Consider the following 12,175-nt stretch of genomic DNA (forward strand, 5'->3'; position numbering starts at 1 on the left):
TCATCTCAGGCTGCTCCACCGATGCCTTGGGGCCAAACTTAAGGTCATCGTGCCCCGGAAGGGCCCGGCCAGGTGGAGGCATAAGGACTCCAGCACACAACCTAAGCTTAAGAAGAAGAAAGAGCCACAACTTGTCCAGGTGCCCTGTCAGGAGCTGGAGCTCGAGAGTCCAGGGGAGGGGACCTCGGGAGGATTTCAATGACCATCAGAGATCGGCATTGCCCAACTGGTCCAGCGGGTACAGTGGTCCCACTGCCGAGGTCAGACAGGAATGGAGGGAACCCTCTCCATTCCTCAACCAAAAGAGACACCTGCCGTGATGAGGTAGGTGGTCCCTCAAGATGCGATCAAACCCCAGGGAGGGCACACGGCAGAACCAATGAGTCCCACGAGGGACCCCCAAGGCAAGCAAACCCAGACCAAAATAAGTGGGAACCTCATGGGTAAGTCCAAGTGCAAGCCTGCCAGCGGGTGTTTTAAGAACATAAGAAATTGCCATGCTGGGTCAGACCAAGTGTCCATCAAGCCCAGCATCCTGTTTCCAACAGAGGCCAAAACCAGGCCACAAGAACCTGGCAATTACCCAAACACTAAGAAGAACCCATGCTACTTATACATCCTCCGCCAAAATCAATTGGGCCAAATGCTCTGGACATTGGGTAGGGCCACAACAGGTGGACGCACCCCCTAGCCAGTTTGATAACTTTTCATGGAGCAGGGGGACCCTGAAATATCTGGATGTCCATCTAACTGCTGTGAAGGCCATGGTCCTGGTGAACTGGAAGGAGTTGGAGACGAAGATCGCCTCCAACTCCTGGCCCAGTTGCTGGACTTCTTCTGGGCCGGGAGGCGGCACTGGGTCTCCGCAGGTGTCCTGGGGCTCCCCTCAGAGAGGGAGGGCAGGGGGTAGTGGACATAAAATGCAGAGTCTACACCCTGCGTCTCTAGGCCTTGCGGAGAATCCTGTATGCAGACCCACCTCTGAGTGGCGTCCACTGGGGGAATTCTTCCTCCAACAAGTGGGTGGGTTGCTGTACGACTGGCAGCTGTTGCAAACGTCAGTCTCAGCTGGCTTCGACCTCTGTGCCTCACCTTTCTTCCTTCTTTCTCCTCAAACCTTGGGAAGATGGCTGCTGCCACGTCTTCATGCCGCTTTCTCCAGCGTCCCCGGAACAGCAATGGCAATGGTGTTTGCCATGTTTCTCCTGAGGGCCTCCTAAGGTGCACGCGCGCATGCCACCCACGTCTTTATCCACGTCATGGTGGGAACCTCGGGGGCATCCCCTCCAAGTGGAAAGAATAGGACCCGTTGCTGAGGCGAGGACCTAATGGTCATGCAGGGGTTAAATAGTCCCTTGTCCTGACGTCATTGATGAAGGCCGTGTGAAGGTTTTCTTGCTGCTGGTCCTTTAAAACCAAAAAAAGGATTGCATGCGCGTCTAGGGGGACCAGTGCAAAATCGGCGTCGGCAATGGTGTGGCCGGCCGAGCAGGGAGGAACAGCCTGATGGGGACCAGGAGTCCCGTGCAGGCCAGAAGCGTGCCGGAGTGGCTTACCCGAGGTCCAAGGTGAGGGATGCCAGTTGCGGGCTCCCATGATCTCTCATATAGCATCACCTACTACACAACAAACTATACAGAAAGCATTCCTATGGTACACATACTGTATATACCTAGGAAACACTGTTTATCCACCAATAGGCAAGACAGAAAGAAGACTCATTAAATGTTGTAGATCTTAAAAAGAGTTGCTTACTGGCTCCAGGTTTAAGAACAGTAAGATTCAGCCTTGGAATTTAGCCATGGCATTCTGGGACTAGTAGTTCTGACTTCTATAATGCTTTCCCTGAGAAAAGCTAGACTTCAAGTCCATGCACGCGTTGGAGAAATCTGGACTGGATCAACCTATTCATTCAATATAGCCTCTACCCATAAAATAGGTATATGCTTACTTATGTTTTGAAATTTGAAATGGATACATAATTTTATGGGGATGAATTTTATTGTAATAGGTATTTTATAATGTGTTATTTTATTTACTCATAACTTGTATTTTATAATGTGTTATATCGTTTATGGAAAAAGTATAGTTTGGCAAATGTATAGATGGTGTCAATTTTGGCATCAACTTTAATCATGTTAAAGATTTAAGTTTGTATTATTTTTGTTTTATAAGAAGTATGTAAACCGGCTTGATGTAACTAACGAAAGTTCAGTATACAAAAAGGTTAAATAAATAAAATAAATAAATAAATTATTGGAGAGTTCAACTAAGGAGCTGGAAAGGTCTCAGTTCCTACAAGTGTATAAATGGTTGCTACTAGGCATGTGAATTGTGTGATTGATCGTCTTAATGATCATTTTGGCTGGGGGGGGGGAGGGAAATCTGATCGTCATGGGTTTTTTTTGGTAAAAAATCATAAAAAATCATAAATCGGAGGAGGACGGGAAAACCGGCACACCAAAACAACCCTAAAATCATCCCCCACCCTCCCGAAGCCTCCCAAAATGTTTTAAATTACCTGGGGTCCAGTGGGGGGGGGGGGGGGTCCGGCACGATCTCCCACTCTCGGGCCACGGCTGTGTTAATAGAAATGGCGCCGGTGGCCCTTTGCCCTTACCATATGACAGGGCAAAGGTAGCGCTGGCCCCATTTTGGTTCCTGTCACCCGACGTCACGAGTGCAGGAGATCGCTCCCGGACCCCCACTGGACCCCAGGGACCTTTGGCCAGCTTGGGGGGGCCTCCTGACCCCCACAAGACTTGCCAAAAGTCCAGCGGGGGTCCGGGAGTGACCTGCACGCGGGCCGTATTGCCAATATTCAAAATGGCACCGGTGCTACTTTTGCCCTCACTATGTCAACATAGTGAGGGCAAAAGTAGCACTGGCACCATTTTGAATATTGGCAGGAGGTCACTCCCGGACCCCCGCTGGACTTTTGGCAAGTCTTGTGGGGGTCAGGAAGCCCCCCCCCAAGCTGGCCAAAAGTCCCTGGGGGTCCAGCGGGGGTCCAGGAGCACTCGTGATGTCGGGTGACAGGAACCAAAATGGCGCTGGCGCTACCTTTGCCCTGTCATATGGTAAGGGCAAAGGGCCACCGGCGCCATTTCTATTAACGCAGCCATGGCCTGAGAGCGGGAGATCGCGCCGGGACACCCCCCCCCCCCCCCCCCACTGGACCCCAGGTAATTTAAAACATTTTGGGGGGCTTCGGGAGGGTAGGGAATTTGTTTTAAAGGGTCAGGGTGGGTTTTAGGGTTGTTTTGGTGTGCCGGTTTTCCCGCCCTCCCCCGATTTACGATTTTTTGATGATAAATCGGGGGAATTGCTATTGTATCACAGCTCTAACGATTTTTGACGATTTAAAATATATCTGACGATTGTTTTAAATCATCAAAAAACAATTCACATCCCTAGTTGCTACAGTTCTCAATTTTTCATCCTATCAAGAGATCCTAGGAGGTCAGGAGGCCTAGAGTGCTCATTGGCCCTTCTGTGTGCCAAATTTCCCAGGATCCTTACTAGACAAATACCACATATATAAAATTATGACATTATACATATAAAAAAATCATTCCATACACATAATTTATCTAACTTTCCTATATAAAATGCTAACCTTGCTGGCCTTCAGGTTGCAAGGTCTCTACTTGGCCAACACCTCCTATTGATGCATTAGAAATGGTGTTCAGCACCATCCTTTCTGCTGTGCCGAAGGTGACTTGGCTAGCAGGCCCCTCAGCTCTAAGTCTGGCCTGCTTTCTCTTGATGAGACATCAGAGAACCCATCACTTGTGGCTCAGGTCTTTCACACTGCAGGTTTTATGAAAGACTGCACTGAAGTTGTGGCAGATCATCTCCCAAATCCTTTCCTTCTTGTATGAGCCCTTTCTCCTCAACTGGAGTCATACAGGAGATTTGGACTTTAATGACCTCATTGATATAAAGGTCTACTTCTCTTGGTAGGAGGGCAGGCTTCCTCAATAGTGCCTACGCCATCTGGACATGGTGTAAGTAGGAAGACATGCACTGAGAGCCAGCTCTTTATTCCCACATAAACGCACAAATTACATGTATTTGCTTGTGTAAAGGATGGATTTTAAGCAGGTAAATATTGCATATGTCTATAATTAAAATATATAGCAATTATAGGCTCATTTATTATTACTACCATAATTATGTGTACCATATGCATACGCATGTATACCTGTATTTTGGATAATAGATGGATCCATCTGCTCAGGGACTTTAGGATCCACTTCAGTGTTTCTCCCTATAGTTTGCAATATGGGAAAAATCTTGACCAGGTCTGCCTATCCCTGATGCCATAGAGCCTGCTGCTATTCTACCTATACAAGGTAATTGGATGTTAGGAAAGCATGGCATGTGTGGATGAATACCTAATCATCAGGATCCTAGCTGATTTATATTTTAGGCTAGGCCTTTTGTCATTTAATAACATTTTCTCTTCATATGGAACATCACCCTTTTTTTCTACTATCTATTTCTTAGTAATTATTATGTTTGCTGTGTATCAGGCCAAGGGTTTCTAATGGGTTTTTGGAGTTCTACCAATCTTTTGTTCTATGAAACAGCTAATGAAAATAACAGGTCTTAACCAATTTCAGGTGGTAAATAATCTCTGATGACTGGCTGGAATATGTTTGGTATAAGGGTGCTTACAGATGATTGATGGTAGAGATGAGTGAGGGGATGAGGTCAGAGAAACACCGAGGAATCCTTAGTAGCTCACAGATGGTAGCGTTTGTGTGAGAGTATTCAGAAAGCAAATGATCCTTGGTGTTTGTTACAACACAGGACAATGCAATCTTTTTGCTTGCAGATCTACATTTCAAGGTAGGTCTTGGCAAATGGAACTAGTAAACTTTCTGGAAAGAAACAAGGCTCTACCAGCAAGCATAGCCAGTGAGTATGAAGAGATGTAGGCTTGTTGCTGTAAATTTCTCAGACACTTGTATTAAGGCTGGTAGGCCTTCAATCTCTGTAGCATACAAAGATAACATTTATTTTTTTTTGGGACATCTGAAGCCTATGGGATATCGAGGTTATTTAGTACAACTTTCAGCAGCATCCTACTTCAGGTGAAGCTCCTATAAGAACATCTATATGACACTTCTTATCTGTTGGAAAGTGTACTATTTCAGAAAGGGCCACCTCATTCATGTTCCTTATCTCTCGATGCTGTGATTTAGTAAATAAGATACATAACACAATTGATAGTTGATAAGCAAATCGGGATGCTGGAAAACCTTTATTAAAAGTTTATTGGCACAAACCACACATTTGCCACAAAAGGTACTGGCCCCATGTTGTTGAATCCTCGCTTAAGGCATATGGAGTAGTTTTAACCAAGGAGTCCTTTAGATTGTGACCCTGAGTGTTTGCAAAAATAGATTTCTCCTTAAAAATGTCATATAGAGATAGCAGATGCCAATGTTTCAAAATAATCCCTTGAACTTCTTTTGTGTGAGTAAAATATGGAAGTTCACAAATAAGTCCATCTGGAATATCTTTGGTAGCTGGTTGGAGTAGCAGCTCACTATTTGTGTATAGTGCACATTTGTACACTCTTTTAATTACAGATCAGGGATACTCTCACTGACAAAACCATGTTTGCATAAGTTTTGCCTATTGACAAACATTTTCCACTGTGGTGCATATCCTCATAGATCTAAGAAATTGCCCAATTGGAATATTCTCTTTAAGCTTCCGTGGATGATGGCTAGTGAATGCAAACAAGGTGTTTCTGTCCATTGTTTTACGAAAAATGGAAGGATTCAAACTGTGTGCTTCCTTGTAAACTATTGTATTCAGAAATGGTACCTTCATCATATCAATATGAAAAGAAAAATAGAGATTTTGATCCTGTGTATTCAACCAATCCTAAAACTTGATTAAATTGGCATCAGAAGACATCCAGATGAAAAAAATGTTGATAAATCTTATCCATACTTTAATAGTCTACCAAAATTCAGAAGGGTAAATAGCACAAACCACACATTTGTGGCAAATGTGTGGTTTGAGCCAATAGTCTTTTAGTAAAGGTATTCCAGCACCCCAATTTGCCTATTAACTATCAACTGAGGTCATTTTGCGTTTAACTCAGCACAGTTAAATATACCATTTTCTGCCCATGCCACAAGCTGTATATTGGCCATACTAAAAGGACATTAAAGACGAGAATAATACAACATAAAAACTGTATCTGCACCAAGAAGGTGGATGCACAATTAATACAACATTGGGTGGATTTAGAATATGCAGAACATGAACTATGGTTCTTTATTATTCAACAGTTGCATTTCAATAGAGATGGTAATGTATTGCTTGCTTTGTGTCATCAAGAACAATGATACATATACAATTGGCAAACGATTACCCCTCAAAGGTTTAAACATGGCTATTGAGTGGGAAGCCTTCTATCAGCCCATTGAATATGCTGTAATTAAAAGATGGTGTTCCTGCAAGGTAGAACAATAAAATGTAGCAATCTACATTTATAACTGCTCATTCACGATCCCCTCAATATAGGGAGGCTGTATCAATAGAGGGAATTAGGATTCATAATAGAAAGAAATGTCAATTACCTAATAAGGTGGGGGTTTTGATAAATCAAAGGATAGAGTTCTTTTATTATACACATCTCATGCAATTAATAAGAAACTGTGACCAGATTGTTTACAATAAAGTTCCATAGTTCAAAATGCTGGTTTAGAGACCTGGATGCCAAACTAGGGTAACATCTCTGGTTGTTCCAGCATGCCATGCAGTGTTAGCAAGTGGTGCATTTGTAAAATAAGTGTCCCTTATTAGTAAGGAAAGATCTTAAACAGTCTGGTTGGGGGATATTATCAAAGGCATTGAATGGGAAGCATTGTGATTGGTCTTGGAACATTAATGCAAGCATATGAAAAGCTATATGAAGGCTATTAGTATTGTTCATGAGTAAGTTTGAACTTGAAACACTATGCATTCTGCTCACAAGATTTGGTGATTTAAAAACATTTATAAGGGGTGGAAATATGTAGTGAAGCAAGAAGCTAGTTCTACAATTGGATAAAATAATGTTTACATTTCTTTATAGAGGCAACATGCGGTTTAACGTGTGACTAGCACAAGCAAGCAGAATTGGTAGTGGATATTTTCTGTGGAAAATGCTACGTTGTGAATTGATAGCATCAATAATGGACGTATAACAGCTCAGGAGCACTGAGTAAGAGCAAGAAGAGCAGGTAAGCCAAAAATTCTTTTTGCATAAAGGATATAAGCACACCCAACAAGTAGCAAATGCATATAACTCTTTACAATATCCCCCTGATGAAGCTTTAATGAGGTGAAAAACTTAGGCCTACGTTAGGATGGACTTAAGAATACCTAGAAATATTAAAGGGAGGATTTTAAAATCCCTTCGTGCGTAAATTCCGGAGTTTACGCTCGTGGCCGGGCTGTGCGCGCACCGGGTGAATCTTTAAAGGGGCCTAGCCATGCGCGTAAATGCTAGTACATGCATAAGTGCTGGGCCTCTTCGAAGGGGCAGTTCGAGGGATGTGTTCTGGCTGGGGCCAGGACAGTGCCATTGCTTGCTGTCCTGAAGACTCTGCTCCCAGCATGCGCAACTTACTTCAGGTCAGGCCCTGAAGTAAGTAATAAAACAAAATTAAAAAAAGAATAGGTAGGGTTTAGGAGGTAGGGAGGGGGAAGGAAGGTTAGGTAGGGGTGTAGGGAAGTTCCCTCCCAATCCACTCCTTAATTGGAGTGGACTGGGAGGGAACTGGGGAAGGCCTGAATGTGTTGCTGTGTGGAAGTTGCATTAATTTTCCCCTCTTGCGCGCGCCACTCACATATACGCACATGGATTATAAAATCCTGCACACATGTGCGCGCAGCCCACAGATTTTCTAACATATGCATGCCCGCCGCGCACATGTTAGAAAATCAGTGCGTCCAGGTGTGCACGTCGGGAAGCGCATGCACATGGATGCACACATGCACATTAGAAAATCTACCGCTGTGTATACAAAGGAATTTTTCGCAGTACCTTGATTAAGGACAATATTGGAAAGCGTTAAGTGTAATGTACTCAAACAATATTGTTGCAACTATGAAGTGTGGGTATGCTGATTTTTAATGTTGGATGTGGTATGTCTGAGAAGTGTGTGGTGTGAATGGCTTTTAAGAGATGCTGGTCTAACAGCATGTGCAATATATTGGTATAAAAATTTAGAAAATTAATGTTGAAGTGTTTATCTGTTGTACTGTGGATATGCAATTTTGATAAGTGTTTTTACTTTGTATTATTTTCGAGCATATTCCTCTAGGTAGGAAGGTGCCAGTTTTTTGTGTTTGATATATATATAAAACTTTGTAATAATATAAAAAAATTAAATAGAACATGGGTCGGACAATCTAGTGATCAAACTATTAAAAAGAACTTAGGGAGACCAGGTCCTGAAGAAGTAATAGTTTGCCACCAGGCCCGAAAGTCCCCCAGAATAGGGGGACATCCATAGTAGCTCTTTTCGTGAGAGTGCAAGCTGGGCAGTCCAGCCAGTGGGAATATCCCTTCCTGGTAATTGCAAATTAAAAATGGATAACTCTAGTACAACTGAGAGCACATAGCTTTGGGGAGTAACAGGAACTGCGATACAGGGCCAAATCTCAGTGTATGGGGTGAGGGGCTTTGCTGAATCCTTGCAAACTTCTTTAAAATAGCAGCCCAGAATTGAAAATTTCAGAAAAGTTTTGGAAGAATTGATTTTGGGGTCATTCTGTTCATAACTTAAAATTGGCTCATTAAATGCATTTTTTTCCCATTTGGGTAAAACTAATTCACATCCCTAGGGCCTACTTTTTATTTGATTGAACCGAGAAATCAGATAAGATGATTGACTTTCATTTTATAATTTGCCTTTCCTATGAAAATATTTTTGTACACTAAGACCGTGTTTTTGTTTCCAGTAGAGTATAAGGGGTCTAAATGTATAATATAAAAGTGGAGCTTGGAGAAGAGACGGCTGAGGGGGGATATGATAGAGGTGTTTAAAATCATGAGAGGTCTAGAACGGGTAGATGTGAATCGGTTATTTACTCTTTCGGATAGTAGAAAGACTAGGGGGCACTCCATGAAGTTAGCATGTGGCACATTTAAGACCAATTGGAGAAAGTTCTTTTTCACTCAACTCACAATTAAACTCTGGAATTTGTTGCCAGAGGATGTGGTTAGTGCAGTTAGTATAGCTGTGTTTAAAAAAGGATTGGATAAGTTCTTGGAGGAGAAGTCCATTACCTGCTATTAATTAAGTTGACTTAGAAAATAGCCACTGCTATTACTAGCAACGGTAACATGGAATAGACTTAGTTTTTGGGTACTTGCCAGGTTCTTATGGCTTGGATTGGCCACTGTTGGATACAGGATGCTGGGCTTGATGGACCCTTGGTGTGACCCAGTATGGCATGTTCTTATGTTCTAATGTACTGATTTTGATTGCATTTCTTGTAGTATCTGTTCCAGCCCCTCCTTTCAGTTCCATGAGAACCTTTGGCTCTGTTGGCACATGCCACATGCCCATTCTAAATCATGAAACAGAGATGGAGTCATTCATGTAACTCGGCCATGGTTAATCGGTAACATTCTTCCTTAGCCTCCTACCCACTGTGTCCAGGGGAATCCACAAGTGCTCACCCTCTGGCATGGGGATTAGAGGAAAGGGCGTGGATTACATTACTCTGCTACCAATATGACCATTAGGCAAACAATTATTTCAATGTTAATAAATCTTTTATTTCAATGATTGGAGGCATCAACATAACGTTTTCTTTTTTCAGGACCACAGAAAGCATATGCCTGATGTAGTTCAGGCTTCCGAAGACGTGATTATATATTATAATATACAACTACAATGTCTAAAGTTCTTGAGTTTCAAGTTCTGCTATCAAATGAGACAGCTTTCTTCTTTTGGGAAATATATTCCTCTTGAACTTCAGAATATATCAACATTCTAACCTACTGGTGTCATTCCAGTGCATGAATCTGTAAGACTAAGCAGAAATCATACAGCCACCGCCAGACAAGAGAAATACAGTTTCCAGAAAGCAGACCTCTATGCTTCAACAGGCACAGCAAACAGGCTCCAGGAGAGCGGTCATTTGTGAGAAGTTACCAAATGGCTGCCAGCCTACATGCACAGCAGCACCTCTGGAAAATAGAAGCAGCTGCCACTGTCCAATGATTTTTGAAGATAAAAAAAGATACTAATGCTGGGAGGTCATAGGTGTAACAGTGATGTGGAAAATGAACATGTAGCATAATGGACTTTCTTTTAAAAAAGAAAATAAATTCTTGAGTAACTGAACACACTACACATTTATCAAAGTCATTTTCTCACTTTATTTTATAATAAGGCTCAGGTTTAAATGGGTACAAATACTAAAAGATAATGTGCATTTAGAAAAATGAAGGGGTAATTTTCAAACTGGTCGCTTTGCTGCTTTACCTGTGGAGGCTGCACCAAATTCCCTTGGTATCCACACTGCTTTTTATGTGGTTGAACTTTTCATAGAAAATGCAATCTATGTGCCCTATTTCCAATCCTGCCTAAAACCTGCCCCTGGGAATGCCTTCCCCAAACACAGCTAAATGTATGCGTATTCTGGAATACTATGCATATTTTTAGGAAGCTTGTAGGAAGGCAATTTTCAGACAGCTAGTTTACACAGGTAAATCACTATTCACCTGCCTAATTTGCTTTGAAAATTGCCTTCTAAGGAGCCAACATAATAAAAACTTGTGCTGAAAAAAAAAGTTTAGTATGCATGGGCAGAAAAGATGAATGTGCGTGTTAAAATATTACTTAATGAGCGATACAAAATATTTAGCATGTGCACAGAGAAAGAAAAAGCATGACCAGTTTACTTTATCAAAGTGAAGCTAAATAGCATGAGCAAACTAAACTAAACCTGCACACTTCTTTTTTTGTCCTGGCTTGCAAGGCGTATATACAAGTTATCCTGGAACCTGAGAGATTTTGCTACTATTGAGGGAAGAAGTGAAAGAACAGCTGAAAACTGTCGTGTATCAGTAAAGGTTTAAAGAGTGGTGTGAGAGGATCTGGTTGGAGATCTAAGAGAAAGTATAAAAGGGAATGACTCAGATATGAATCTCATTACTGTGACTCAGAACACTGGTAACCTGAACATTCCCCCTCTCAATCATCTACTAACAGAGTGGACTACACAGTCTGCTAGTGCTTCAAAGATCACAGAAATAAGGTCTGCATTCAAACCAAAACAATTGGTCAGCTCTTAGAAGCTTTTGAAGCTCATACGGCTGGTCAATCTCAGACCTCTAAGAGGTCAATATTCAAAAGATTTATGTGAATAAAATTGGCTTTTATCTGCATTAATCTGGCACTTTGAAAATATACCCATTTTTTCAGATAACTTTTGTCTGCACAAATCTTTTGTATGGACAAAGTTACCCAGACAAAAAGGAAGCAGAATTAGAAGTGTGACAAGAGCAGGTTAAAATATTTAGCCAGATAAGCACCATGTTGAGCACTATCTAGCTAAATCTGTGCAGACAAGTTCATCTGCACAAATTTCCATCCTAAAGTTATCCAGATAATTTTAACTGGGTAACTTTAACTGGCTTTTCAGGTATAACACTTATCCATACCAGTTCTACTGAATATTTTGATTAAGTTTTTTTTCCTGTCCCACCAGTATTGCAATTGAAATTGTTCCAGAAGATTGAGGCCATCACTATTTTCTTATACTGAAGAAATTTATAATGGTGCCAGCCTTGGTCTGCTAGCGTTATTTACAATTGTAACTTGGGCAGAAAAGTTTGTTTTCTGTCTTCCTCTGCTTATCTCCAGCCTTGTTCCTACTGTGCTTGCCCTGACCTTCCTGCCCTGCCTATCTGTCCCTTTCTTTTCCTTTGGATGGATACCTGGTATTGACCTCAGCCTGTTTGCTGCCTGTTCTCAGATAATCCTGACCACTTACCTGAACCTTGGACTCATCTGACCATTGCCTGCCTATGACCCAAACTATCCAAGGATGATCACCACTTCTGCCATCAGCAGAGACACAATTTTAGACCTGCTGGCCCCGGGACCCTAAAGCTCAACCCAAAGGGAATGAGGGCTTGTAT

At 42.2% G+C, this 12,175-nt stretch overlaps 1 long non-coding RNA gene across 1 annotated transcript; it reads left to right on the forward strand.

Annotated features, from left to right (window-relative positions):
• Positions 1–4,718: 4,718 nt before the first annotated feature.
• On the forward strand, positions 4,719–10,317 carry LOC115093331. Its single transcript, XR_003857294.1, has 3 exons — positions 4,719–4,857; positions 7,106–7,253; positions 9,847–10,317. It is a non-coding gene; the product is annotated as an uncharacterized LOC115093331 (long non-coding RNA).
• The last annotated feature ends 1,858 nt before the right edge of the window (positions 10,318–12,175 follow it).

This window comes from Rhinatrema bivittatum, chromosome 6, assembly GCF_901001135.1.
Source record: "Rhinatrema bivittatum chromosome 6, aRhiBiv1.1, whole genome shotgun sequence".
Classification (NCBI taxonomy): domain Eukaryota; kingdom Metazoa; phylum Chordata; class Amphibia; order Gymnophiona; family Rhinatrematidae; genus Rhinatrema; species Rhinatrema bivittatum.